Source organism: Hetaerina americana, unplaced genomic scaffold, assembly GCF_022747635.1.
Source record: "Hetaerina americana unplaced genomic scaffold, ioHetAmer1.1.p SCAF_4, whole genome shotgun sequence".
In the NCBI taxonomy this organism is placed as follows: Eukaryota; Metazoa; Arthropoda; class Insecta; order Odonata; family Calopterygidae; genus Hetaerina; species Hetaerina americana.
This window is the reverse complement of record NW_027286985.1, coordinates 21,888,357-21,915,708: the sequence shown is the minus strand read 5'-3', so window position 1 is coordinate 21,915,708 and position 27,352 is coordinate 21,888,357. Positions and strand designations below refer to the sequence as shown.

Genomic DNA, 27,352 nt, shown 5'->3' with positions numbered 1-27,352 from the left:
AAATTAAAGAATTCAAGGAAAGGAATCAAATCCTTTTCCCTGTGTCCCTGCGGTTTCCCAGGAAGATCTGTCACCCAACAAATCACACGGCTTGGATAAAGCCAAAAGAGCCCAGATATGTCATTCGGGATCAAACCTGGGTCCTTTTGTTAGTTAACCAGCGCTCTACAAACTGAAATTCAGCGCCCAAAAAAACATAAATACGTAATTTTTTCCTGTTGACTGACTTATTTTACGGAAGCAAGCGGTGATCATATTTATTTGATAAACTCCAAATTTGGATCTCGATCTCTTATTTTAATGCCAAACCTAAATGAGCTAGTTGAGCCCACGTCACCCTTGTATGCGGAACATTTCCCAGACTTCCGTCAATCAAATGCATCCACCGCGTCACATGGGATACGGAGCAAGCGGTCCCCGGATGACGGGAACGTCGGAGGGAGGAGAACCAGTTTTTTAGGAGCATAAAGCGGGCTCCGCGCTCCCCGGGCGGCGCCAAGGAGGCGCCTCGAGGGGAACAGGGCACACCCACACCCGGGCGAAATCATGCCCCGATGGGAGGGCCCATCCTCCTATGGAGTTTGAGGGCTCAGGGTATCCCCTCTCTAACTCTCTCCCTCTTCCTCTCCCAACAGCTCCCAGATTATGGAACCACATCACCAGAGCGGCGCTCAGCACCCGAGGAATTCTCGGGATTCCATTAATATTGCTGCAAGAGCTTCTCATCGAATGGTTCAAAAGGGTCCTCTTCCTCTAATTTGACGTAATTGATTGAGATCTCTTGCAGCTCTGTTGGAGCAATGAATGAGCTGTCGAGTGGACCGGTGAATTGAAAATTTCCCTCATGAATATTTTCCTACTGGAAAGTAGTTAGGTACTTCCTGAAGTAAAGTCAATTTATTTCATTGAAACAATATTTTTGGTTTGATTTTATTTTTATCAATGTTATTATTTGAATTTGTTATCAGCTATTCATGAAAAACTTTTATATTTAGTTCAATGCACTCAACTAGGATTTTTGACCAGCACCCTAGTCAGGCTTACTCGTTCAAATGATTCGTAATCACCGAAGTTCATGAATTCAAACATCACGAGATATGGCTTTTTTTGCTGTGTTTCTTTGCATGATTTTTTATGAAGAATAACCAAGGCTTTTCAATCAACTAAATTGGCCTTACTTTAAAAGTTGTAGTAAACCTACATATTTTTGTACTCCGATCATCATCAAGTATCGCTCGGACTTGGTTTTTGATATAATCTCTTGAGAGGCAGCCTTAGATTACAGCTGGCCAATATCAAATGTGCCACATTATTTATTCGTTTGAGAATTATATCATGTAAATTGGTAAAACAAATTGTAGAGCGTGTAACTATTATATTCAAGTCATTTTTTTACAGTATTCATGAGTAAGGAGTGCAGGTCAGGACGTTACCTAAGTTTGTTTGCTATCCACACTCACTCACAGGGGTTGCAACCATGAGAGGGTTCGGTTTGATTTTGGTTTTCAATGTATGAGTTTCATCTTTCCATCAAATCTATGCCTTAGTCATCATCAACTATGTCGCTGAGACAAAGTACCCAGCACTCGAGAATTCCCTGAGAAGCTTGCAGGAAACATCGAAATTAATGCCACGAGGGAGGATGGCGTCCCCGTGAGAAATTTCGTCGACGATGAGTTGGAGCATAGGAATCCTCTTCCGCATACCCTTCCTCGGATCCTCTCTCCCTCGCGTTGAATGGGTGAATAGCAAATGGCTGCCTACCCAAGAGCCAGCCAGCACAGCCCAAGATTAAGGGCGTGCAGTTCAAATAAATTGGCTCGCGCGCCCCAAACAATCAGGAAATTACGTCCCGACTTGCTCTCTCTCACACACATACTCATCCTTTTTCTCTTTCTCTCTCCCTCCAACTGCAACTGAGCCGTCCATTTTGGTCGGCGGAAATAGGGCACATTAATCCTCTTCCTCGGAATCCCACCGAAGAGTTAATTTCGGCAGCGGGAAGGAGAAGAAGAAGACGGAGAAGAAACGAAAGGATTCGAATGAGAGCGATCCCTTCTCGGGACATCGGTATTGGCCGTGATTACTGCGATGGGCGTGATAGATCGACCGCCGGAGGAAATAAAACAGTCGTCGTCACACCTGCAACGCGGCGCTCTAATCCTCCGGCGCTATTAAGGGCTCCCAACTGGCTAATCAAGGAGAAGAAGACCCAGAGGGGGTAGAGTAGTGAGGGGAGTTCCATTCACCACAACTACGCCATCTTATACCCCCTCGACTCCGCAGGGCGATTCACCAGAATTTTCTTGTTTACGGAAACAAGATGAGCAGCACAAAACGTTCAAGTGTCGAAATTAGGAAACGCCTCAGTCATTGCAACTGGACTAGCTGACTTGGGTCTCCACGACGCTCCCGAGGTCTAAAATGCAACAAATCTCTATCGTATATTATTTCAATAAAACATAAAAAGAAAATGACGAAATGGGGGCTTTACGAGCCAAATACGAGTAAATAAGACAGATGAAACTCCAACAGCAGTAGCAATTTACAACGGTCGCTGTTTTCTGTTGTTAAAAACAATGTAATTACATTTCTCATACGTGAAATGGGACTTTATTTAGCGTAATGTCCCAAATAAATTCAACTGGGAAATATTCTAGCAGCAATTATTAGATTATATCTAAAATCATGATTCCTCGTAATGGTGATAGTAAGAAACAACTTGTTAACTTTTTGTTCATAAGTGGCCCAATAAAATACACTGTTGAACTCATTGGAAAAACTGAGCATTTCCTTAAATTTTAAAAATTTTGTTTACTATGCAGTAATGAGTTGAATCATCTCACAAAGTTGTACGTGGTATGTCGTGGGCGTCAGTGCCCATGTTTGGCTAATGGCACTTCGTAATATAGGCACACGAGTAATTAATGTCCTTGGCTACGTGGTTTCACCAACTCTGTATGTAAACAATTGCTTTAAGTCAATCATATACATTATTTCTCTTTATGCACTAATGTGGTTGAAAAATATCTATTTTCAAAACGCGATTTTTTACCTCATAAAAATTTCAAAATTGGTTTCCTGACAACCTCACAGGCATAACCAAGGCTGAATAATTACATGGTTTGATGCATATTTATATTTTTTTAAATGACTAAAGACTTCCTTAATGTGCTCATTTTGTCCAAAATGTGGACAGGAGTAAAATAAGAGGAAGACGTAACAGGTATCAGGACTAAGAAAGAGGAAAATAATAGCAGGAAGGTGAACCACTATGAGCAAATAAATCAGTTTTCAGAATGAAGAAATGAATCATATCAATCCTAGATTGATTGATATTTAAAAAGGTTAAAGTAAAAAACATCCATTTAAAATTTTCCCTTAATTATAGGATAGGTATTCGAAATTCTATACAGGGATATCATATCATTCGATGATGTGGTACTTTTTCGTATTATTATTCCTAATTATTGGGTCCTTATGTTGGAGCTCAAGCACTCTTGAGAGGCAACGCCTCTCAAGATAGGTGCATATCTTACGGGAATACGGCGAACTTTTACGGAGCTTTCTCGGAGGTAGTATAAGGCTTCGCAACTAATACATCCATGATGCTGCAGTATCTCGGAGGAAATATCTGTTTACTAAATTAAGTTTGTAATAATGTACGAAATGGAAGCTCATAATTGATTTTATAAGCGTTAAATACATTCGACTAGAATAAGTTGCTTGCAAAGGGTCGTATTGAATACGTATTCACGAACTAAAGGCTTAAACGCTTTTAGTGGAATTACCAGGATCAGATCTTGGAATAAAGTCTCCTTCCCTACCCTCGTCTTGAACTCCGCCCACGACCACAAGGATCACCATTTTACTGATTGCCGCCATATCCCTGATGATGCAGGTCCTCGACTCCACGTACCACTCGGTTAGGCTCTTCTTTTACTAACCATGCAATAACCGTAATAACACGAGAACTTCTGCTGAAATAGCTAAAAGAACAAAGATTATGAAATCGTTTTTTTTTAGATTTTCACTGGCGTAAATTAAGTCGAGGTAGAAATTAAGAGCTTCAATGCCTTCAGTGTCGAAAAGTACCTTTGATTGCCGAAGCTTCTGAGAAAGCGTATCATACTTAATCCTGGGTATTTCTTCACCCTTTTTCATTTTATCTGTTTCAAAAATCGGAGGCGTAGGATAATTGCGATGTAAATCGTCTCCGTTTGAATATCTTGGCGATTGTTCGAAGCTTTGAGACGAATACTATTGCGACCGAAGTTTATCCCCAGGACATTCGAAATCACTGAAATCATATAATTGCAACTAAACAAGCACAAATCAGGGATTTACTTGCAGCGCGGATTACGTGTCGAGTTCTTGTCTCAAACCCTCCAGAATCGTGAAGAATGGCAGACATAATTTTGCTGCTCCGTCAGGTTTTGAATTGGCCAGTCAAATTAATTTGATCGACATTTTTCTTCTTTTTTTGAAAACCGGGACCGTCCTTAACTACGCAATAAGCCTCTCTCACCCTCTGAGAAGAGAAAAATTAGGCAAATCGTTACCGTGGGGAACCAGCATTCGGCTTTGCAGAACCCCTCGAAAGAGGGAAGGAGTCTTCCTTTCCTCGGCCCCATGTGCTTCCTTCTGCTCCCGTACTTCGCTCTCTAGAGTTCGGGATGCGTCCGCAAAAGGGAGACCGCGAGAACGCCTCCCGCCTCCTCTCACTCCCCCTTCCTCCTCCCACTGTCTCCTTCACCTCTTTTCGTTCGCGGAGCTTCCACCTTCACCCTCCGAAACCGACCGCGGCGGCACCACCTCCTGCGGGCCTCGGTCGGAGGAAAAAAGAGTACCTAAAGAGAGAAATTCTCTGAGAGAAAAGGGAGAGATAGGATAAAAGACCTCCTGGGATGTAGCTGTACGAAGAAGTGAAGTTATATATCAGTGGGAAATTTTCAAGAAAGTGTTGAACAAAAATTAGAAGCACGGAGTGGTAGGAGGGGAAAGGAATCGTATGTCCTCGAAATTTCGGGTGGTCTCACTTGGAAATTATGTACGAATAAATACTATCATGTGACACTTTATTCTCCTATTGATGAAATATTAAGAATCTTTCAACGCTCCTAGGGTAATTCCAATAGCGCGTCCGCGTGTAAGAGAACCCACGCAGTAATATCACGTATCCTCTCCTTGGAGGGAACGATCCCCCACACTCCTTTCCATCTCCATCTCTCCCTATTCATTTCACTATGGTTGTCTAAAATTGATGCCACTCTTTGTCCCCTGCCCTCGATTAAAATTCTCCTGGGTCATGCACTACGCTTTTGCATTCGTTTTGTACGCTCGTTTGTTTAGATTTCATTTTTATTGATAGGTTCACCAAATCATACAGTGATTCTAATATTGAGAGGAAGTTCAAGCCCCTCAGTAAGCCCTTATTAAACTGTTCTTTGAATATAAATCGCTCGTAGAGAGTGCATTTGACAACAAATCATTTTGCCGACTTCAAATGTTATTTTTCCCTGTTTTTGGGTAGATATAAGTACCTATGGATGCTATAGTGTATGCGTAGATGTCACGCATAACTTGGCCTACATGCTGCCAAAATCTTCTTTTCCAGGCGGACTGACAGTAGCTGTTAGTGATATTAAGGAGATAAGCTAGATCGGGAGCGAGTGGACGTTATTCGGGTATTTCGGAATCAGTTGGGCTGTTGGTGGGAGGTAAGATTTGCAAGAAGAGTGGAGTAAAATCCGGTTAAAGTTTTAGGATAGTCTTAAAGTGAGGCGCTTCATCCCGACGGTTTAAAGCCTCATCCGGCGTATGAAGTGTTGCATATACTTGAAGTTTTACTCCAAGCGGCTCCAAATTTGGTTTCAAAATGCCACGGAAAAATCCCGTCGCCCTGGAGAACTTGGGCCCGGGTGAGCCTGCCGTTTTGGTGTGGGAAGCCAGCACATTTGCCGCCACGGTAATTTTATCCTTACTATGTGAGATGATTCGAGAAAGGAAATGGATTAATGCTGACCTATTCGCTAAGACACCTAGACCTGAGTGTGCCATCTTTTAGATCAAAATTCATTGAAATGTTCTTCAGTGACGCTGTTGATTTGGTCCATGTTGTTAGCATGGTTGTATCTATTCAATCCAGACGGGACTTTAGAAGCTTATTTAACACTGAGAGGGTTTAATACAATTGCTTTAATCTTTTTCCATTGTAATATTTGTGGATATTTTTCTCCCCACCCCTCTCCGCCATTACATGGAAGTTTTATAGTAAGATTAGACTTAATTTCGCATTCTAAACATTTTCTAAATTTTGTCGCCAATTTTTCTAGCAATTTTAATTAAAGTTTCTTAATAATCGGGCTTAAAATTTTGGTAACATTGCGGGAAGAGAAAATTAAACTCGAGATTTGGCTAGATAACACGATTCTACTAAAACAAGATGGTGAATATAAAATGCATGCATAAAAATAAGGAAAAATGAGCTTGATTTTAAGGTAGGAATACGAAATTTCATCTCCTGGAAGCTATAAGAAAATGTTATTACGGATGCTTATTTCCTGGTGGAGGGCCTTTAATTCATAGTCAAGTCATAATTAATGTAAGAATTTTTCGGTAAAGCAAATTAAACAACACAACGCCCTCAAGGCAATTGTTTTGGATGCTTAATTTCGTACAGGATTATATTTTTACATTTTCCTTTCCTCCGAATTATCTTCCATATCCAACTAAAAGTTCCAATTCAATTATAATCCTAGACAGATCATTTCTGGAATGAGGGTTATCAGATCCCCCTTCTTATAAAATTACTTTTTTCGACTATATTCCTCCCTCAAATTGTTTTCTACTATTACCAATTACTTTCAAAGTACTTCCCTTAAACCTTCATCTGCTTTAATTTAGGCAATCCTCTTTTAATTTTTCCCACAGCCTTTTATTTCATTTTACAATTGCAAGACCTTTCCTTTTACAATTGCAAGAGGAGTTGTTCTCATCTCTTGTCTTTTCCCTTGATACCACCATGCACTCAATGATGACATCATCGGCTGACAGCTACGCATATCACCAATAGCTGCAAACGATTTCCGCTTTGAAAATCTACTCCCCGTCTAGTTTCTTTCCTACCACTGACCCATCCCATTTATATCCTTCACACTCCCCTAGCGTTTAACCTTAATCACTGCTGGTGGTGGGAAACGCTGTCTTACTTTCCTGACTATCACCAATCGTCCCATTTTATAGTTAGTCTTTTACTCAATTACTTTAGACTTTTCAGTGCCTCCTTGAAATCCACGAAATACCAAAAATTTATTGAATATATTCCGTACTCATTCCTTCCTTTTGGACTTTCCCTATCTAATGCTAAACTGGTCCTAATGTGTAGGGTCATGTATGCTGTTCTCCAAAATTTTGTAGCGACTACTATATCTAGCAGTTCAATATTCTCTGATAGCCTTTGATTTCCATTTTAGTGCTCATTTTTGAGATGGGTATGTTGAAATGTATGTATTCATCTTTGGGTATTTCACCCTTTCCATCAAATTTTAAGAAATTCTCCAAAGTTTTCTTCCTCTTAAATTTTAACCTCAAGTAAATCCACTGTGGCACTGTAATGCCATCGATTTCCTTGTTTTTTAATATTCTCTTCATTTCAACCATCATTACATGAGTCGCTCTATCATAAACGATCGTAATAGTTGCCGAAGAATAACTATCAAATTTTTCGGAATGCGCAGCATAATGCTATAATTGATATATAGAATTACAAAAGGAAAAGTTGAAAACATTCCATCAATAAATTGCGGGAAAAGTTAATAATTTAATACGCTTTCTATTATAGGGGTAGAAAATAAAGAAATTCAATTTCGCTGTCGAAAACAAAATATTAGTTCCTCCAGGAGTTTCATTATCATAGAAGGTCAAAACATGTGCTTTTATTGTGTGCTCTCCTGCCTTACATGGCGTCTAAACCAATGCATATAAAAAGAAGTAGATTATCGAAGATTGGTCGACGATGAAAGTATTAAATCATTTAAGAGCAATCAATATAACGAAATATGGACAGAAGCCGGACTGAAATCGTCCAAGGTTGACCGAGGAAATTGCGACGCAAGAGTCACTGTATAAATTATAGGGATTAAAAGTTAGCTACACGCTCCGACAAGTGCATGAAAGAAGCAATAATAAAAATGAAGAAATTTCTATGCAATAGACATACTTTACTTCGCCAATTATCCGCATTATAGTCGTTTGCGTGCTGCCCACAAATTATCCCTGTCCTGAATTCCTATCATCCGAATTTCTCGAGGAAATATCGAGGAACCATGGAATACCATCCACCGAGAACCAGCCCTTAGAAGGATCTTTTATTATATTTCAAATTCCTGATGAGTCGAATGAACTGCCTCGTCTTCGGGGGGAGTTATTGTGAGTTTTCACGTCACGACCCCGTTCGGGAGACCGATCGGCTCCCAACCTCATTCCAACGGACTTAATCTTATGTCAATTTATCGATCACTTTCACGTCCTCTACTCACTCTTTCGCTCCACCTCGTGAACCTTTAATTTGCCCTCTCGGATCACGTCCAAAAACACCATCCCACCCTTCGTCCGCCCGCCTCGCGACGTCGATAAAACTATCAACGGCCTACAATCTCCAGATCGATGGCGAAGTTCTCCTCAATGCATTTCTTCGTGAAGGAGTGGAAGTTGGGAGAGAACCGGCGAGTGCTTTTTTTACCTCTTCTGAGGAAGGAGGCGCCTAAAACTTTTGACAGTTAAGTTTTCCGAAGGAATTGGGTTAAGCTCTCTCTCCCTCCGGGAGCGACCGTGATACAATTGGAAATGATGACTCGCTCGAACGTGAAGTGCAATACATGGAACTTCTCTTTTCCGCAAGGAAAAAAATGAGTAGAGCTCTCCTCCTTTTTCCTTTCCTTGTCTAAATCCGTATCCGGTTCTGTCTAGGAAAGCTGTTTTTCGTCGTGTGCTCCGAAGAACGACAGGGGTGTTACACCTTCCTGGTTGAAACTTTTTCACCTTACCAAATCCACCCGGAGAGTTCTTAAAATATTACGGAACCAAATTAAACAAATGGGAGTGAATTATTGAATACATACTTGCTCATATATTTTGCATTAGCTTGTTCCTCATGCTGTATGTAACCCAGCTGCTCACCTTCGCGAAATGTTTAGTTTTGTGTTTGATGAAGATATAAAATATTTCTCCTCTCGTTCCTCTCCACTCGAAGCATGTTTCAATAATCAGATGTAACTAATGTAGCAACTCTCTATTCATATTACATTATTACATCTCTCATCTAACTAAATACAATACGCCGTTCCCTGCCGAATGTGCTTGCGATTGCAGGTGTTTAGCCACCATCTATGGAATTATTAGAAGAACAAATCTGCTAAGGGAGGATTTTAAATTCATTTTGTTTTTTCTCATGCCTTGAGTTGTAGCTGTGGAATTTTCAGTTAGGGGTCAGCGATTCGTAGAATCTGTTGGTGTGGAAGTATAGCTCTCTAACTGTTTTATAGCAGTTCGGCCGATATTTTGTCAAAACTGTCTTATCAAAAAACACACGGCTGAAACATTTGTATTGAGTTATAACGTCAGTCAGGTCTTTTAGTTTATAGGGAGTTCCATTTTATGTCACGTGGTAGCCGTTAGATGTTTATTTTTTTTCAGAACAGGCTGATTTTCTCGGAATGTTTTTATTTCTCACATTATTTATTTTTAGGATTCCCCCAAATTCTCGATGCGCATTCAGTGTGTGATCAAACTAACGGATAATACCCAGTATGTTTCTTTTATTTCTATTGCATCTTTGAATTCTCCAACTATGTCTTTTGTGAAGGCCAGCTTCTTCGGGATGGCACCTCGTAGAAATTTCCGTTTCCAAAACACGCAATCTTAAATTTTCATTTTATCGCCAGTATTTTTTTCACTTAATGAAATGATATGCGGTGAGCTAACACACTTGGCAGAGTAAAAGTACTATAGTTTTAGAGGAATTAGTGCGCGCATGCGCACTTAATCAATCCATCAGTGGCATTTAGTTCATTACTTTTACGTTGATCACCAGTCTCGCTCCAGTCGCCCTTATGAGTGCATTGGTGGACTTTCAATCGTGCTTGGTGAAAGTCGAAAATCAGTGATCGACATAGATGAACAAGGATGACAGTATGGATCCGAGATCGAAAACATTTTTTCGAAATCAATTGAAACCGGTAAAACCGGTAATCGTATGATTAACCGAGGGATACCCATTGACATAAATGTTTTATATTATCTTACTTAAAGCGCGAATAAATAACTTTTTGTCTTTCTAAGTTAATTCAATAATGTTACCTCTTACCGCCGTCAAAGTGTGTTCGCGATCCTCCCCCTAATTTTCTCTTTCCTAGACGTATTCCGTTAAAATAAAAGAATAATCGCACTTTCCTTGTTTCTAATAGTTATGAAATAAGTTTTCTTTCACTTTAAGTTTCATGCGACCTCATCCCGCTAGTTACATTTAAAAAAATAATGTTGCCTGAGGATATTAGATGGGGGTAATGCGATCACCAGTCATTGTTTTCCTTGTAAGTACGTAATAAGTATAGTCGATAGGTACGCATTCATAAAGAAATTTAAGATTAATCCTATCTCGTATAATTTTATTTGAAAAATCGATCGTGATTGGTACAGTAATAATTGTCATCAATTGCTCTTTGGTGATTTTTTCAGTAGATAGGGAATTTTACGGAATTGAGTGAGACCGAAAGTCAATAATTTCGTTATTTATTCCAAGCAAAAAAATCTTTGGTATTTTTTATCCCACTAAACTGTTTTCAAACGAGTATCACTGAATTTGAGGTAGAAAAAAAGGAAGATAAATATCCATTGAGACGTAGTAAGAGATAAACACGAAATCCCCACCTCTGGTTCTCAGTAGATAAGAATTAAAAAATGAAAATACCTTCTGAACGAGCGTTCATGCGAGCAGTTTGGGGAGAAACAAGGAAAAAAATAGAATGGCATTCTGATTTTCAATCTCTAGATATTAAAATCGGAAGAAGGGATAACAAAAAAAGTCAGGTTTTTAACATTCAACTCTTTGAGATAAGTGCAGATAAGCTTTGGCGGTGGTGTTATCACATGTATCACCAAATCTACCTTCACTAAGACTCACTCCGGCTTACCAACACGACACAAAACCGAAGCAGCAGTTTATTTTTGCTGCCAAGAGAATTTGTCGAACGTGCGTGGTGCACGCTGAAAGGGACCACATTTTTGGGATCCTTTAAGCCTATAAAAAAGTCGATGGAATCTTTAATTTTTCTTACGACATTCGTCTTGTTTGCCTCACCACGCGGTGCCCGAAAAATGGGTCACAATATATTCTGCTGTATTGAGCCTGAAACATTAAATAGGCTCGTGGGTACTGAAGAAACTTTGTTCATTTTACAGAAACTTTATTACGACACAATTCCTTTCATCGCATTTTGTGACACTTTCAGCTGCCTTAAGGTCGTTAAATCACTTATGTCGCCATATAAGGGTCGTAAAATCTTTAAACTTCCTTCCATCCTTATATCATAATTGTCATGATTCCACACTTTTCTTATCAACTAAAATTGGCTGGACAAAATTCTAATAAAAGTTATACTATCAAATACTTGCCGAATACACCGAATATGGTCAAATAAAAGTTGCTAAAATATATTTCCCCATTATTTTTGCTGTTGTTAAAATATCCCGAGAAACCAAAAGTCTAATGAATTAAAGTTTGTCGCATATCCTCCAAAAATGTGCGCTCCATTAAGCCATAAGCTGAAAAGTTTCATCAGACACAACCTTAATTTACAAAATCTATACTGATCCTATTAGGTACTTGTTTCTTGTTCATAGCCTGCATCCCAACTCCTTAAAATTTCCTGCTTCCAGGTATCTCCTTTCTCCAATATCCTCTAAAAGCGCATTTTTCCCCATATAAGCGGAGATTTTCAATTTGAAATAGCCAATTTTGCTATTGTAGATATTATATATATATATATATATATATATATATATATATATATATATATATATCAACTCTGATTGAAAGCTATCAATAATTTTGCCTTTACGTGGAAGCTAATCTCCTTTCATTGGTTTACTCTAAAATTATTATTTTATTTTAAGTGGGTCACCTAGGAAATGTAGGTAAATTTACTCTTTAGCCGTTTTCTCTTTCCCGAGGAGGAAATATAGAGCACTATTGCGTGTAAATTACCGATTAAATTGCCTGCCTCTGTCCGCAGGTCATGACGTGACTCGTGCCCCACAGAGTTACTTCTATTATTCTTGACTACGCAGATATTTCAAATGCTGCATTGCGTGCAAACTCCTCAGGTAAAAAGTGCTAGATCGAAGAAATTTTGCGTACCTAGTTTTTGCAACGATAAAGTTATTTTTTAACACATATTAGCATTTAAATTTTCCTCAACATATTCTCCTTTTTAGCGAGCATAGTGCATAATTATTTTTCTAGTCCAGTATCTCATGTTTATAAAGTTTTTAAGCTATCTCTTCATGACTTGGCGTTATTAGTTGTAAAAAAGTTTCCAGTGATTTTTACCCAAAGTAAATCACGCAACTTGTAAAAATATAATAAATTTCAATTTGATTCGCTTGCCATGCTTCTACGTTAGTTTAGAATTGTATTCATTTTTTGGCACGTGCCCTTCAGGCATGAATATTCATCATCACATTATTAATATTCATTCGTGAATATTGTGTCATTAACTGAAATACTGCGCCGTCTCAGTATACGCCATAGGGATTTCCATCACTTTCAAGGATATTTAGTCCCAGCTTGCCAAAGAGAAGAAATAAATTTTTCACTGTTTAGGCAACGTTCGTTCACAAAAAAAGAAATATATGAAAATATTTCTCACATGAATTCCAAAAGTCTGAAAACAAGAGTTTGCTCTAATAAAAAATTGTGGTAGCCGTATCATTGGGTCGCTGTGCATACATTTACATAGCCAATAAAAATTCACTGATGAACTAAAAATTTCAAATGATTAGTTTAGGTAGCTATAAAACTATTAATATTACAACCTCTTCTAAATTACAGTCACATTACTCGTGGTTAGCAACTCGGTCATCGATAATCAGTGGGTTTTGACCTCATCAATGTACTTTGTCTTTCTATAAGAGATTTTTAAAGGTTGTTGGCAAATTAATAATACATGCAGCGAAAAATTAACCCCGTGATAAACCCTCAAAAAAGTGTATTCTCTTCACATTAAATGTTCAAAATCTGTTGAAAACCCGCAGGTTTTACTTGAAAAGTACTTTTCTTGCCCCTGAAATTGTTTTTTTAACTTTCTTTGCAATCTGGATAATATCCATAAATGATTGAAGTAAAATTTTAAATGACATGCTCCTATAAGGGATATAAAGTGAATATTAAGCAAGATGTAATGCAGAGTGTAATTAAATAAAATTATTCGCCTTTCCCGGCCAAGGGGAACGATTTTCAAATTGAAATTGTTGCATTGTAAAGCACATTAAAAGATGACTCCTTCAAAAGTTACCGTTGCAGCATCTCCCGCAGTTTCTTGGAATTTGATAAGCAAGATGTAAATCTTTTCAGAGTTATTCTTAATCGGAAGCTACTGAAAGGGACCACTATCATCTATAATGTGCGGACCGAGACAATAGAAAATATATTTAAGAAGATTGATATGTATCATTGAGATTCTATATTTCCCGTAGAATTCCTACCTCAAGATTTCCCTACTTTGAAAAGTAGCTACCTGTAATACTATATATAGCTGGTTACCTGATTTTCCCACTCTTGGTTCATGCATAGACCCTTGTGGAATATTAAACCAACCGACCCATATTTTGTAACCATATTAAACCCAGTCTTCATAGCCAATTCCAACTTTTGACGAAAAATGTGTATGATAAAAAGAAAAAAATTCACAATGTGGTAAGAAAATGTTGAGAAGACCGAACGAACCAGAAAGAGATCTCAGACTGCGAGATATCTCCCGTACTTTAATCCGATTTAGTGCGTGAAAATAATGAAGTGAATGTGTATTGGAGTGAGTGATCTCAGAATTTCAAATAATATCACAGCCCAATTCTTATCCGGAAGTGATGATCGCCAATAAGCTGTAGATATATCCATATGGAACAACAATGTAAATACGAAGTGCACTTCTACACAAAATAACGTCGTAAACACACTTGTAAATACACTCGTAAAGCAATTGTAAAAACGTTACTAAAAAGCTCAACGAATATTCTTACTATTTACATCAACGTGTTCTGAATTCAATATTTTGAGTTTTTAAGTTTTTAATATGGTCCACAAATTCCTATCCTCTGATTTCGTATGCCTTGGGACAAAATTTTATGAACTTTAGAAACGATTTTACCTTGAGTGCAGAATTTATTGCTGGAAAATAACTTGTTTTTTTTGTTTTTATTGCTAATTATTTGCCTGATCCCTTAAGATTATCTACAGATGTATCAAAATTTATGTTGTTTCAAATATGTGATTGATGGTTGAGGCCGAGACTTTGTGGAAATCCATTGCGAACAGGAGTTTCACTAAATAACTTTGCAGTTTCCACATAAAACCAGAAACGCATAAAACATTGCAGTTTCTATTTTTATGTGGAAACTGCAAAGTTATTTAGTGAAACTCCTGTTTTTGTTTCAAATAGCATAAACCGAATGAATACCTTTGTAATCAATCGGCTTACAAAAGTTTTGTTTGGTAAGTACCTCTAAAAGAGATTATGAAAATACCAGGAGCGCTTTCTAAATCAAAAATCCAGTTTTGAATTCATCATTTGTTGAAATTAATCATTCACGCTCGTCAACATTGTCTTTGATGGTTTGCAAGTGACACTACGAGATATCGCGCTGTGCAATTAGAATCGCATCATTTCGTGCCAAAACTGAAACACCTGTGAGAAGACTTGGTTGATGCTACCACTTGGGTGATTAATGGAATTTTGAATATCAAGCGATATTTAACTGTGATTACAAATTTATTTATTTGACGTAAAAATTGCCGAGAAAATATATTCATTTTTTTGATAATATTTTTTCTCTTTTAAGCATTTTACCTCGATATAAACCCTAGATAGAGCTTTTGACACTGCAGATCACGATATATTGTTAAACAAATAATACTGTATAGGAGTTCGTGGACCCAGCCACCTTTGGTTTTCTAATTATTTCTAATTATTATATGTGAATATTTATTTGAAAAAAAAGAGTAGTGTTATTTATTTGAAAAAAAAATGATAGAAAATTAAAAGACGCATAACAGTATTACGTGTGTGTCATAAGAACTGACATTTTCTGCTTTTAAAAATGTTTCCCAGCATATATATATATATATATATATATATATATATATATATATATATATATATATATATATATATATATATATATATAATATGTATCTATTATATGTATTATATATATATATATATATATAATATGTATTATTCCATCAAATTTGCGGTAAAGCTTGGGAAATCGTCTACCGAAACTGTCGGTATGATTAACCAGGCTTACGGGGAGTCAGCCATGTCCAGAAACATGATCTTTCGGTGGCACAAGATGTTCGTGGAGGGCAGAGAAGAGGTCGACGACGAACCACGGCCTGGACGCCCATCAACGACACTCACCGACGAAAATGTGCGAAAAGTTCGCGATGTACTGAACTCTGATCGTCGTCTTAGTGTTCGGATGATAGCAGAGCAATGTAATGTGCCAAAAACAATAGTGCACGAGATTATTAGGGAGCAATTACAGATGCGAAAAATATGTGCAAAGTTGGTGCCGAAAGTGCTCAGTGATGATCAAAGACTCAATCGTTTGGAAATCGCGACACAACTTGCGGATCACTGCAAAAATGATCCACATTTTTTAGAGAACGTTGTTTCGGGTGACGAGACGTGGATCTTTGAGTACGACCCGGAGTCGAAGAGACAAAGTGCGGAGTGGCACACCCCATCATCACCCCGTCAAAAGAAAGCTCGCATGAGCAAATCTCGGATCAAGGCGATGCTCATTGTCTTTTTTGACAAAAGGGGAGTCGTCCACTACGAATTTGTACCTGAACGACAAACTGTAAATCCTGCATTTTACGTCCAAGTGCTACCCAGGCTTTGAAAACGAGTCGCCCGCGTCCGGCCAGCGATCAAAAACATCTGGCGGCTGCATCACGACAATGCGCCGTCTCACACCGCGCTTGTCGTGTCGGACTTTTGGCCAAGCACGGCGTGGCAACGCTGCCGCACCCGCCCTACAGCCCGGACTTGGCACCACCGGACTTCTTTCTGTTCCCGAAGATAAAGAGGAGTTTGAAAGGAACGCGATACGGGACTTTGGACGCCGTCAAAGAGGCCGTGACGACGTGTCTTCGAGAGGTTCCCGATGATGCCTTCGCGGGAGCGTTCCAGGAATGGGAACGCCGCTGGAACAAGTGTATCGACTCACAAGGGTCCTATTTTGAGGAATATTAGCTTAAGATATGTAAAAGTGTAATAAATTTTTTTTCCTGAGCTCAGTACACTTATTTTCCGGACGAACCCTGTATGTATCTTACTCTAACGACTTGGGTCAACGAAACATAGAAGTCGTAAGTGAGTGTTTTTTAGGACATCTTTTTATTATTTCTTTCTTCCGAAGTACGCATATGCATATTTTCCTATGCGTTTGACTATATTAGTGTCTCTACATACACAAAAACACACCGGCCCAGGTAACTGAGGCTATTTTCCAGGAGAAGTCGGCCGAAGGTGCATCGCGTGCGCGCCACGACCGTCCATTCAAAAACAGAGTGAGGGGGCGCTGTCGGGTCGCATTAGGCGCTTCGTCAACATAAATTCACTCCACGAAAATAACCACCTTCCTCCGTAATGCGCTCTCCATATCCCTCCCACAAAATTCCTCTCTTTTCGAATGGTTAAAAGCTTTCCCTTTGCCCCCTCCCCTCTCTATCCCCGTTTTATATTCGTGTCGTCGCACCCCTGAAGCCAGCCAGTCTTCCCCTGCCAGAACACGTGCGCCCAGTAGTAATAAACAGGTGTCTCGGACTTAATCCGAAAAGAGGCACTCTTTCACTGTCTCCGTCATGTCGATTTGGCGGCGAAACAAGGGGGGGATGGATAAAAATTTCGGTTGAATTGTCGTAAGAGAATGTTACGGTTTTTATCGTTCAGTCTTTTTTTTAATCACGTTTTGCACGATATGTGAAATGATTGTTAAGAATTATTCGCTTATATTAGTATTTTAATGTCGCTAAAGGCAAATACTAAGCCATTCCATACCCAAACTTACGACACGATCCATTAACTTGATGATGATAGTCTGCCATTATTATTTTTCTCCTTCATTCGCTTCTCCTTTCCACCAATTGATATACATAATTCCGGCCTCGTCTGAATGCGTGCGGAAGACATAGAAATGTACCAAAAATAAAAACAAACATATACTCGACTAATCTAATCTAATAATATAATAATCTTGATTGTTTTTTCTTGAATCATGTCTGCCATAATGCTCTATTGCCTTGATTCTCCTCTCTATTCCTTTAAATACTCGAAGATAAGGCGTTTGTCATATCTGAGTCGACAATTTCAAAATATTTTAATGGAGGAAAACTATGTGAGTTTTTATGTGAAATTGTGAAAACATGTGAGTTCAATGGCTATCTCTCTGAGGTCTGAAAACGTGTAAAACTACAGGAAAACGAAGTAAACCTGTATATCCTACGAAAATTAAAAATCGATACAGCAGAAAATTTTTTCGTATCATTAAGAGATGCTTTGATTTCCGTCAAGCGACGGATACCCGTCTATCTTAATCTCTCGAGAAATGGCTCCATGAGTGTCAGCAGTTTCCCTTGGGAGGGTTGTTAACATTTGATTGTTCTCGGGATCATTTCCTCGATCTTGGGTTGGCACGGTTTATTCGTTGGCCTTCTTGATTAAAGCAGCAGTGAACTAATTTTACTTTTATTCTCCGCTTCGACCACTCAGCACTTTCACTCCTCTAAATGTGCAATTTCTTCCCCGAGCACCACTGCACCCCTTCCCTGCCACGGTCGCCATTCCGTCGTGGGTCTCTCCCTTCAAAGCCTCCTCTTGTCCTGCTTTTTTCTATAATTACATTTCCTTCCAGATATTGGAAATTGCCTTTCTCCCTCTCTGTCTTTCTCTCTCATCTCCAGTTGCAGCACCCTATCGCACATCGTCTCCCTTGATTGCTTTGGCCTCTGCCGTCGGCTCCCTCCCCGTTCTTCCTCGCTCTCTCACCAATTTCCTTCATTCCATATCCGACCGCTCCGACAGCCCATTACCTAATTGATTTCCTCCCTTTTCTTCTTGAAATTCACCTTGCTCTCGCCCTCACTTATCCTCATTCCCTCCTCTTACCGTACTCTCGCCAAAAATTCGCCGCACTCCCAGGATCTCTCAACTTAATTAAACCTCCGGGCGCCGCAATCGTCAGGGAACACATGACGGGGCGCCGCGCAATATTTTGACCCCGCCGCGTCTCGTCGAAGCGCGCCTTTTCGCGCCGCGGGGAAGAAGAATGAGGAATGTCGAATATCGAGTCATTTTATGAGCTCGTTTGGTTTTCTGCTCATCCGCCGAGGTGACTTCGCGATGGATTTTATGGTCACTCAGTCAAGGGCATGTGTTTGGAAAGGGGAAGGGAAATTAAATCGGGAATGCTCGTAATTCCCGGAATATATTATATCAAGTGACGGGGTTAAACGCTCTAAACGTGCTCACCTTGAGATGTTCACCCTCGAAACAGCGGCCACCTTGGTCACATTAGAAGCCTTGTACTTTTTAACACATCAGCTACCGTAAATGCTGATGAACGGGATAAAATAATGACGGAATACAAGGAGCGGTCAAAAAATGACAGGACTGATTTTATAACTTGTTTATTTCGACGGATACAGAATAATCAAACTTGTCGCCCTCAAAGTACATGCCTTGGCTGACGACACACCTTTGCCAACGTTTCTTCCAGCTCTCGAACCTTGCCTGGGAAGCCGCCGGAGGGACCCTCTTCAGGTCCGCTTTACAATTAGTTTTAATGTCCGCAACAGAGTCGAATCGGCGGCCTTTCAAGGTTGATTTTAACTTTGGAAACAAAAAAAAAGTCTGATGGAGCCACGCCTGGAGAGGATGGCTGCGGGATCACGGAAGGTCCGGTTCTGGCGAATAACTCTGTCACGATCAGCGCCGTGTGAGCTTGCGCGTTATCGCGACGCGCGTCACGCCCAAATGTGTAGTCAAAATTTTCTGACAGGATCCAAAACTAATGTTCACTTCCTCGGCTCTCTTCCTAACAATTAAACGGCGATTTGCGCGCACCAAATTGTTCACCAATTCGACATGGTTGAGGTCTGTTGAAGTGGAAGTTCGCGAATCGTTATCTGTCGAGGTTCTTCCCGATTTAAAACGACTGTACCACTCAAAACACTGGCTTCGACTCATGGCTTCATTAACAAAGGCTTACTGAATCATTCCGTAGCACTTCCGTAGCAAGTTTGAAACAAAACTTCACTCACACACGCTGTTCCTCTAGCTCCTTCATTGCTGTCGTTGCACGCAGCTATGAACAGGTTAAGACGTACCACTGCTGCTGCGTAACGACTCGACGTAAACAAACGCAACACCTCTCGTTTTAGTCGTTAGATGTGTTGTTGCTAGATGACGCACTGTGTTTCGTTTCGATCCGTTGAACTGTTTGCAGAATAAAACCAGTTCGGTCTTTTTTTGATCACAGCTTGTATATGAAAGATAAAGAGAGCACCAAAGCATGAAGGAGCTATCCGATCAAATGATTGGTGGGGGAGTGACGTTAAACCAATCTGAGGATGAATGAACTGTGAAAAAAAACTGTGTGATACGGAAAATGTAATAAAAATAGGAGAGATTATTGGAAATCCCATGACGTTATGATTCTCAAGCCTCCCTAAATGTATGGCATCGGATGGATCATTAATTAGCAACTGTAGTTGGAATAGGCCTTTGGCTGTCGTTACAAGCTAACGGGCATCATGGGTATGGGAAATGATGTCGAAATAGTTGCTAACAGTGTCGGGATTAGTTTTCATTTGATCTTCATGGAACTAGAGAAACGATGATTGTTAAAGTTTTTGCATCTGTGTTCTTTTCCTCCATTTCTAACGAGCTTAACTGCATCAGATGTAAGAATATTCGAATTAAACCTGACTAAACTTTTGATTAACGTATAGGAATGCATTTGGTGAGTATTTGCATCCTTGCCTTCTTTTGGGCCAGGTTAAGGTGTACATGTCCAAAGGTTTAAATGGAATATTCTCTTTAGCAGAGTTTTCACCGGCACTCTCGATTTTATATAACAAGAAAATCGAAAAGTAACTCAATACAAGGCTTCCAACTTATATGATACGGATTGGCAGCATAAAAATGGAGCTCGTTTTCTAAAATATAGGCCTTAAGGTTGTAATCTTCTAGGCAGTAAGAATTAAAAAGATAAACGTATGAATGTTTATATACGATATTCCCCGCAACAGTTTAATGGGATTCTCCAGGCCAAAAATTACCGATCGTTGGTTGCGTAATATTTTGTACGTCTTTAAATAAATCCGTTTAACTTTTATGTAACGCAAATTAAAATTATCTGCGGTTAATTAAGTTATCTTAAATTTAGCAGTGCTCTTACAAAGTTCTTTAGAAGGCCAAAAATTGCGTATCATTTGTTATGATTCACGAAAAACCATCAGTAATTGATACAGTACCGCTATTACTATATTACAATGCAGTATTTCCACATAATTTCTAACCTCTTGGATATCGATGGTAATGTTAATATGCGCACTCTTTACACCGAAGTGAAGCATTGGTTTTCTACATGATTACATTTTCCTACCAAAAAATGTCCGCAATGGCTGCAAATATTTGTTGTCATAAAGTTATTATATTGCAACTCGCATTATGACATTGTCTACACTTGTAGATTTAAATTTATTGTTGTGGAAAAACTACTCTTAGAGAGGGGTATATAAGGTGCACCTATATTCAATAATTTTCAAAAATGAAATGTTAATTTGTGTAGGATACCTCGGAAAACGAGACACATGATTCGGTTTCTTTAATCCAGCCATTGGCAACAATTCAGTTTCTAGATTTTTTCAATGGAGTCCTTGTAATTTGCAAACAAGAAGACAAGAAGCCTTTGAGATGAGACTGGAGGAAATGAAAGAGAGTGAATCGGACTGCGAGGTAAATAGTTTCTGTTCAAGATCGAGTTGCGGATGGAAGGAGGTTCTTGAGCGAATTCAGATGGAACAGAGAAATGGTTAGGATGTGTTGATTTAAGTGACGATGTTATGCCAGCTAAGATAACTTAGGTGAATGGATGATGAGGGATAAGGAGAGTTTAGGAGATCAGTGCTGATAAAACTTGATTTATGTTATGTGGAAAATAAAATTAAAATACTTGGTGCTGTCCACCATACTTGAAATACTAATTACACGTTTGACCGTACTGGAGTCGTGAATAAGTGAATTGCTATAGTTATGCGAGTTTATCGTTATCACTCAATATTTTCCGATTTGCAATGAACCAAAAAGGTCGATACGCGACTCATAAAACTATAATTTTTCACGTGGATTGTACTGAATGGTCTAATTTAAGTATTAACGTGGTCGGATCATAACGGCCCATTTTGCTTGAAACAGAGGGTAATAATTCTTAGATAATTCAAACATTAAAAGTAATACCACATATTTTCTATTTTGTCGTATTTAATTAGAGCTCTGTAGGAAGCAATTTTTCTTTATTTTAATCAAAATTGAACTGCTAGAATATTTAATTATCCGCTAAATATTCCTATAGAAATTACCATTGATTTATAAAATTTAAGCCTAAGATCTTTTTTTCGCCTTATTTTTCAAAGTTTGCTATTTTGAAGACAGAAATGGAGAAATAAAATGTTGGTAACAAATGGTTGAAAAAAGAATGTCTAAACAAATACGAAAATATAGCACGAGAGGCAGAGGAATTCTGGAATTTCCACGCAAGAATTATAAAGACGAATACTAAAGAAGGTTGTTATATCTATTTTTTGAAGAAATATGAATAAAAATATTTAATTCATGAACTTTTACATTTGAGTACATATTCCTAAGCATTGGTTTCGGATCCACGGACGGAAATGTGCGAATGAACGCAAATTCCAGTTGGTCCAAAACCTATCATTTATAGAGGAAATTTTGTCGACTCGCATTTAATTCACTGAAAAAGCCAGGAGTACTTTCTCAGAGCGTGGGTGTACATGATTAGGTATTCTGCTTCAACTGCAAATTTACAATGATATCCCGACGGCGAATTCACAACGATACAACGGTACGGTGATTAATTCTGTGTTGTGATGAATTAGCATTCGTTGCACTCTTCCTCCAAACGTTTCTCTCACTGTGGGAAGTTTCACAAGAAAGGATTTCCTTCCCTGTTTCCGGACGTTTCACTGTAATTCAGCTCGACACTATGCTCAATTTTGCAGAATTCATATCTATCGCGGATTTCGATCCGGATACCCAAATAGTACATCGGTAAAGCTAACACTTGAAAGTCATCAATAGAATTTCCATCCCTTGTACCCACAAGGCGCTAGATAGCTCCAGGCAATTGCAATAATTTATCTCTTCGCTGCCCACCTTTGCATTACTTCATCCTTTCCAACGCAAGAAAGATGGATTATGCATGTTCTCCTCCTTTTCCTCCTACTATCCCTTTAAGCCGTCTATCAACTTAAGTTTCCTTTTCCTTCGAGGCGTAGGTTCCAGATTTATAACCTGTCCCTTCCTCGCGATTTTATTCTCAAGAGGTGGGTTTAGAAAATACAGGAATCTGGGGAAAAGACATGGAAAGAGGAAAAAAGGCAGTGATGCATTGCTACTAAATTAATTTTCATGCCGGTTTTTCAAGAGGAAACTGTTTTCAGTGTCCTTATTTAATAGGCTCGGGTGGAAGAAAGGGAATACATTCTTTAATGATAAGTTAGTTATTTTTATGTTTGGCAATAGCATTGCGAAAATCAGAGCTTTAATCATGAAATCGGAGAATGTTTCTTTGGTGTTACCATATTTTAAATACGATGTATGCGTAACTAAGTGAATTTACTGGTGTTACTCTAGTGACCACTCGCTGAATTTTCGCTCCCATATTATGGTATCATTTGTTGATATGCAGCAAATATATCAAACATTCCGCTTCAGTAAATATTTAATTTTATTAGAATGAAACCTTTGCATAAATATATGTGTGTGGGTCGCGGTAGTCCATGGGGTAGAGCGTTGGACTGCTCCGAGACCGGAGGGTCCCGGGTTCGATTCCCGGGAAAGGCACTCAGGGCACCTGCAGCTCGCCCCAAGCTATGTTATTTTTCGGGTACCAGGTCTTCCTGGGAAACCATACCGGTACAGGGAAAGGAACTGGCCCTCCTGCTCTAATGTGTGAATTTCACACGCCGTCGGGCTTAGTACTGAGTGAACTCTACCATCACCTACCAAACCGACCTTCGGGTTGATCACTGTGTTGATAGTTTTTATTAATACATATATATAATATATGTATACATATATATAGTTTTTGAAATAACATTATGGATTCGTAATACCTTTCTTCAGCCTTTTCTAAAACTTTCATCGCTGACCCTGCCGTTTTAAATTTGGCCTACGCCATCACGTCGGTACACGTTTCCCATGGTTCGGAGGCAGGGCGAGAGCAATTCTCAAAGAGCACTAGCCCTGCGTTTCGATGGCTTCTTCGCAAGCTCCAAGGGTCTCCAAGGCCCCACTCTCGCTCCCTCTCTTGGGGAATACCACTCCGATATACTCAACTGTTTCCCTTTTCACATTTAAGAGGTTCTCCCAGCACTCGTGCGCTCTAGTCTCTTTTTCTGGCTCTGAAGTGGAAAGAATTAGGGAAGCAAGTTAGCCAAGTAGTATAACAAGCAGGTAAACATTTCATGCCACATAGGCACATATGAATACATTATTTTATTTCCGGGAAATGTTTCACTAGCTACTTGCATGAAAGTTTGTGCTTGCATCGGCTACGAGAAACCCTTCTGATCAAAATCACGAAATAGTGGCGGATTTTTAGGCACAAATTACTTGTCCAAACACTTTATTCTATATTTTGAAGGAAATTGAAAAGCTCCATGCTACACGCTGTATGAAGGATAATTCAATTACATGAATTGCTTGGTGAACTTGTTTAGACTTTTCTATGGCAAGAATGGAAGAAATAAAAAAGATCATTGGAGATTACTCTTTATAAAATGAAAAATTTGAGTAACTGGCGTGTTTCCGGAGCATAATTTTACAGTGATTATGTTTATAATTCGTCTAAACGTTGAAAGTGCTTCTGGTCCAATTCCTAGCTGTAGCATGTCAGTCACTTCCTCTCTTTGACTTAAGATTTTCTCCGCAATTCCAGTGCGCCTTTTAAAAAAAGCCAATAAAACTTACCTTAATGGGCAAATATTTCGTAATTCGGTTTGCCTCTCAGCCAGTCAAGTTTTAACCGTTCATTTACGCGGAATAAATTTGATACTTTATGCATTTATTAATATTTATGAATAGCGGTGGGTTTTATTTACAGTTTGACCCATGGTTAATTTTTCACCTCACGATGGGCCATAAGAAACTAACCACAAGATGACATTAAACGCACGCGTGGCAGTGTCATAAAACCGGAGAACTTTGAGCAACTTGACCACGCTTTGCCCCTTTGATTACCACTGTAGGAAATACTTTACTCTGATTAATTCTGAAGTCTTCTAAGAGAAGGGACAACATTTAATCAATGTTTACCATAGTGGTACTCTTCCTAGAATAAAGTGCTCAAGCTCGGAAGCTGTCGCCGTTAATGACAACATTTGAAAACAAGCACATGATATCATTATAACATTTCATTGTAATCTCAGATGGTTTCATGCGTTTCCATAGTTTCCTGACAACGTTCTTTGGCTTGCATAATACTGATTTTTGGATTACAGGCGCTTAACAAAAGCACCCTAGCAAGCACTTTTCATTCAAAGTTACTTGCTAGGACAATAGTATGGTACGTGAGGTGGAATTATATTGTCTCCATTTCCATTGGAACGTGATATGCGTGCATGAAAAAATTATATCCACACTCCAAATGCGACCACACCATATTTGATCATGACCATGTAGCTCTGTATACCGTTGTCGCCATTCCACCAAAGGAAGTCGTTAATTTAGGTGCTCGATCGTGTTCAATCTTTTATTTAAATTCAATTTTTAAATATTTTGTACCCTGCAAGCCACCCCTACGATATGTGGCAGAGGGTGAATTACACCCCAGACTAATTTTGACCCGAATATTTTTACCCCTACCGCGGTCGGACAATGTTATTCTGATCCCCTATCGTTCGTGGAAAAAAGAAATCTTAAGTCTATTTGTTCTGCACTTAATCTCTCTAATTTTATCTGCATGATCTCTTCTACCGTAGTGCGATGGGGATAATGATGTATTTTCAATATCACTGCTAAAGAGACGTCCTTTTTTGTGCAAGAGCTTCAACCTGTGATTTAACCTTCGCTCCGTGAGTGATTCCCAGCCTAGCTCCTGCAATATTTGTGATACGTTACTCAGTTTGTCATAACAATGTTTTACAAATCTAGTTCCTATAAGCTGCTTGCGATCCAATTCGTCAATCAATCCAACTTCATAAGGATCTCATATACTGTAAGCATATTCTAAATGAGGCCTAACCAGCGAAAAATAACATTTCTCTTTGACCTTTTCGTCAAGTTTCCCCAGTAATTTTCTAATCAATCATAAATTTATGATAGCTTGTCCACATATTCCCCGTATGTTTTTCGCCCAGGAGAGGTCGTGAGTGAGGGTAAGTCCTCTTCAATGGAGCCTACACATTCCATTTCGGTGTTCACGATGCAGTAAGCGTTCGAAATTTCTCCGAAAAAGGATAGGTTTTCCACCATCTGGGAAGTACGGGGGCCATCCAATCACCCTATTCCTTCCTCCTTTCCTCCCGTAGTTTCGTCGTTTGCGTTAACTAATCCGCCTCAGCCGCTGTCTCGCCGGACAGTGCAGCACCTGCGGCGGGGGGGTAATTGGAGGTCGATGCCGGGCGTCGCGCACGCACTCGACGACCGCCGTGGCTGCTTCTGACCTATCGTGCGTTGCCTGCAGGAAACGTCACCCACCCGAAGCTCACGGAGATATGAATAATAGCTATAGGACGGCGAAATGGTCGATTCTCCCGCCGAGGGGTCGACAAAAATTAATGTATTCGACTCCGAACGCCTGCAAGGCGCTCGCCCCAAGAAGGAAAATGTACGTGACCACATCACCAGACTTCCGATATTTCACGCACACGCCAGGCTTTCCACCATGCACCTTTAATAGACTTTAAAGAATTAACGCTCCTTCTTTCTTTTTCCAATACAATCGGCGCGTGATCATTCTTAGGTCCAAGTCCACCGTTATCAAATATTTATCTGAGAAAAGCGATACCCATACGATGTAACTTCAACGTATTTCGCTACATAAAGATGTGAATCGTTCACAATTCGTTGTTCAATACGGAGATTCTAATATTGCAATTCGTCAGAGTAAGATATTAATTGTTTTATAGGGAAATATTTATGGAATACTTTTCAGTGGTGCAAATTCAAAATTTGTTTTTGGGATCTTGAAGCATTTTCTTGCCGGTATTTTTTTGTGATCAATTACCATATTATGTAATATTTGTGTAAACATTTATTCGCTTCATATTAGTTGAAAATCTTAAAATAAGAAATAAAATCCATTCTGTAGGAAGAATGATGAGTTATCTTCGCAGAGTTTAGATTCTTAAATAGATAATCTGAATCCAATGTAAATATTTCCTATTTGATTGATATGGGCCTTGGCCCCAAGTTTAAAAACCATATTTAGGAGAATTATGCAATTCCTTCTAAAATAATAAAAATTATAATTTTCCACTGCAAGTCGCTCTCCGAAAATTGACAAGCGAAATTGGGGAATTACCTTTTGGGAACAGATCACAATCCTGTTGAAAACAGGACTTCAATGGTTACCATCTTCAAGCACCCTTCAAACGGTAAAATTATTTTTCAGCAAAAAATATTGAAAAATAAATTTACCATCATGTCTATTTCCCTATCTTCAGCTCTCCAGATTGGGTCGCGACGTGAATAACAGTCGTTTAACAGTTTATTTATTGTTTAGGTGTCCAAACAAAAATAAGAAGACTATTGGCATTTAT

The 27,352-nt window shown here is 39.1% G+C and overlaps 1 long non-coding RNA gene across 1 annotated transcript in view; it reads left to right on the top strand.

Annotated features, from left to right (window-relative positions):
- The window catches only part of LOC139692315 (uncharacterized), a 158,767-nt gene that overhangs the window by 129,873 nt on the left and 1,542 nt on the right, over positions 1–27,352 (top strand). The window lies entirely within an intron of this gene.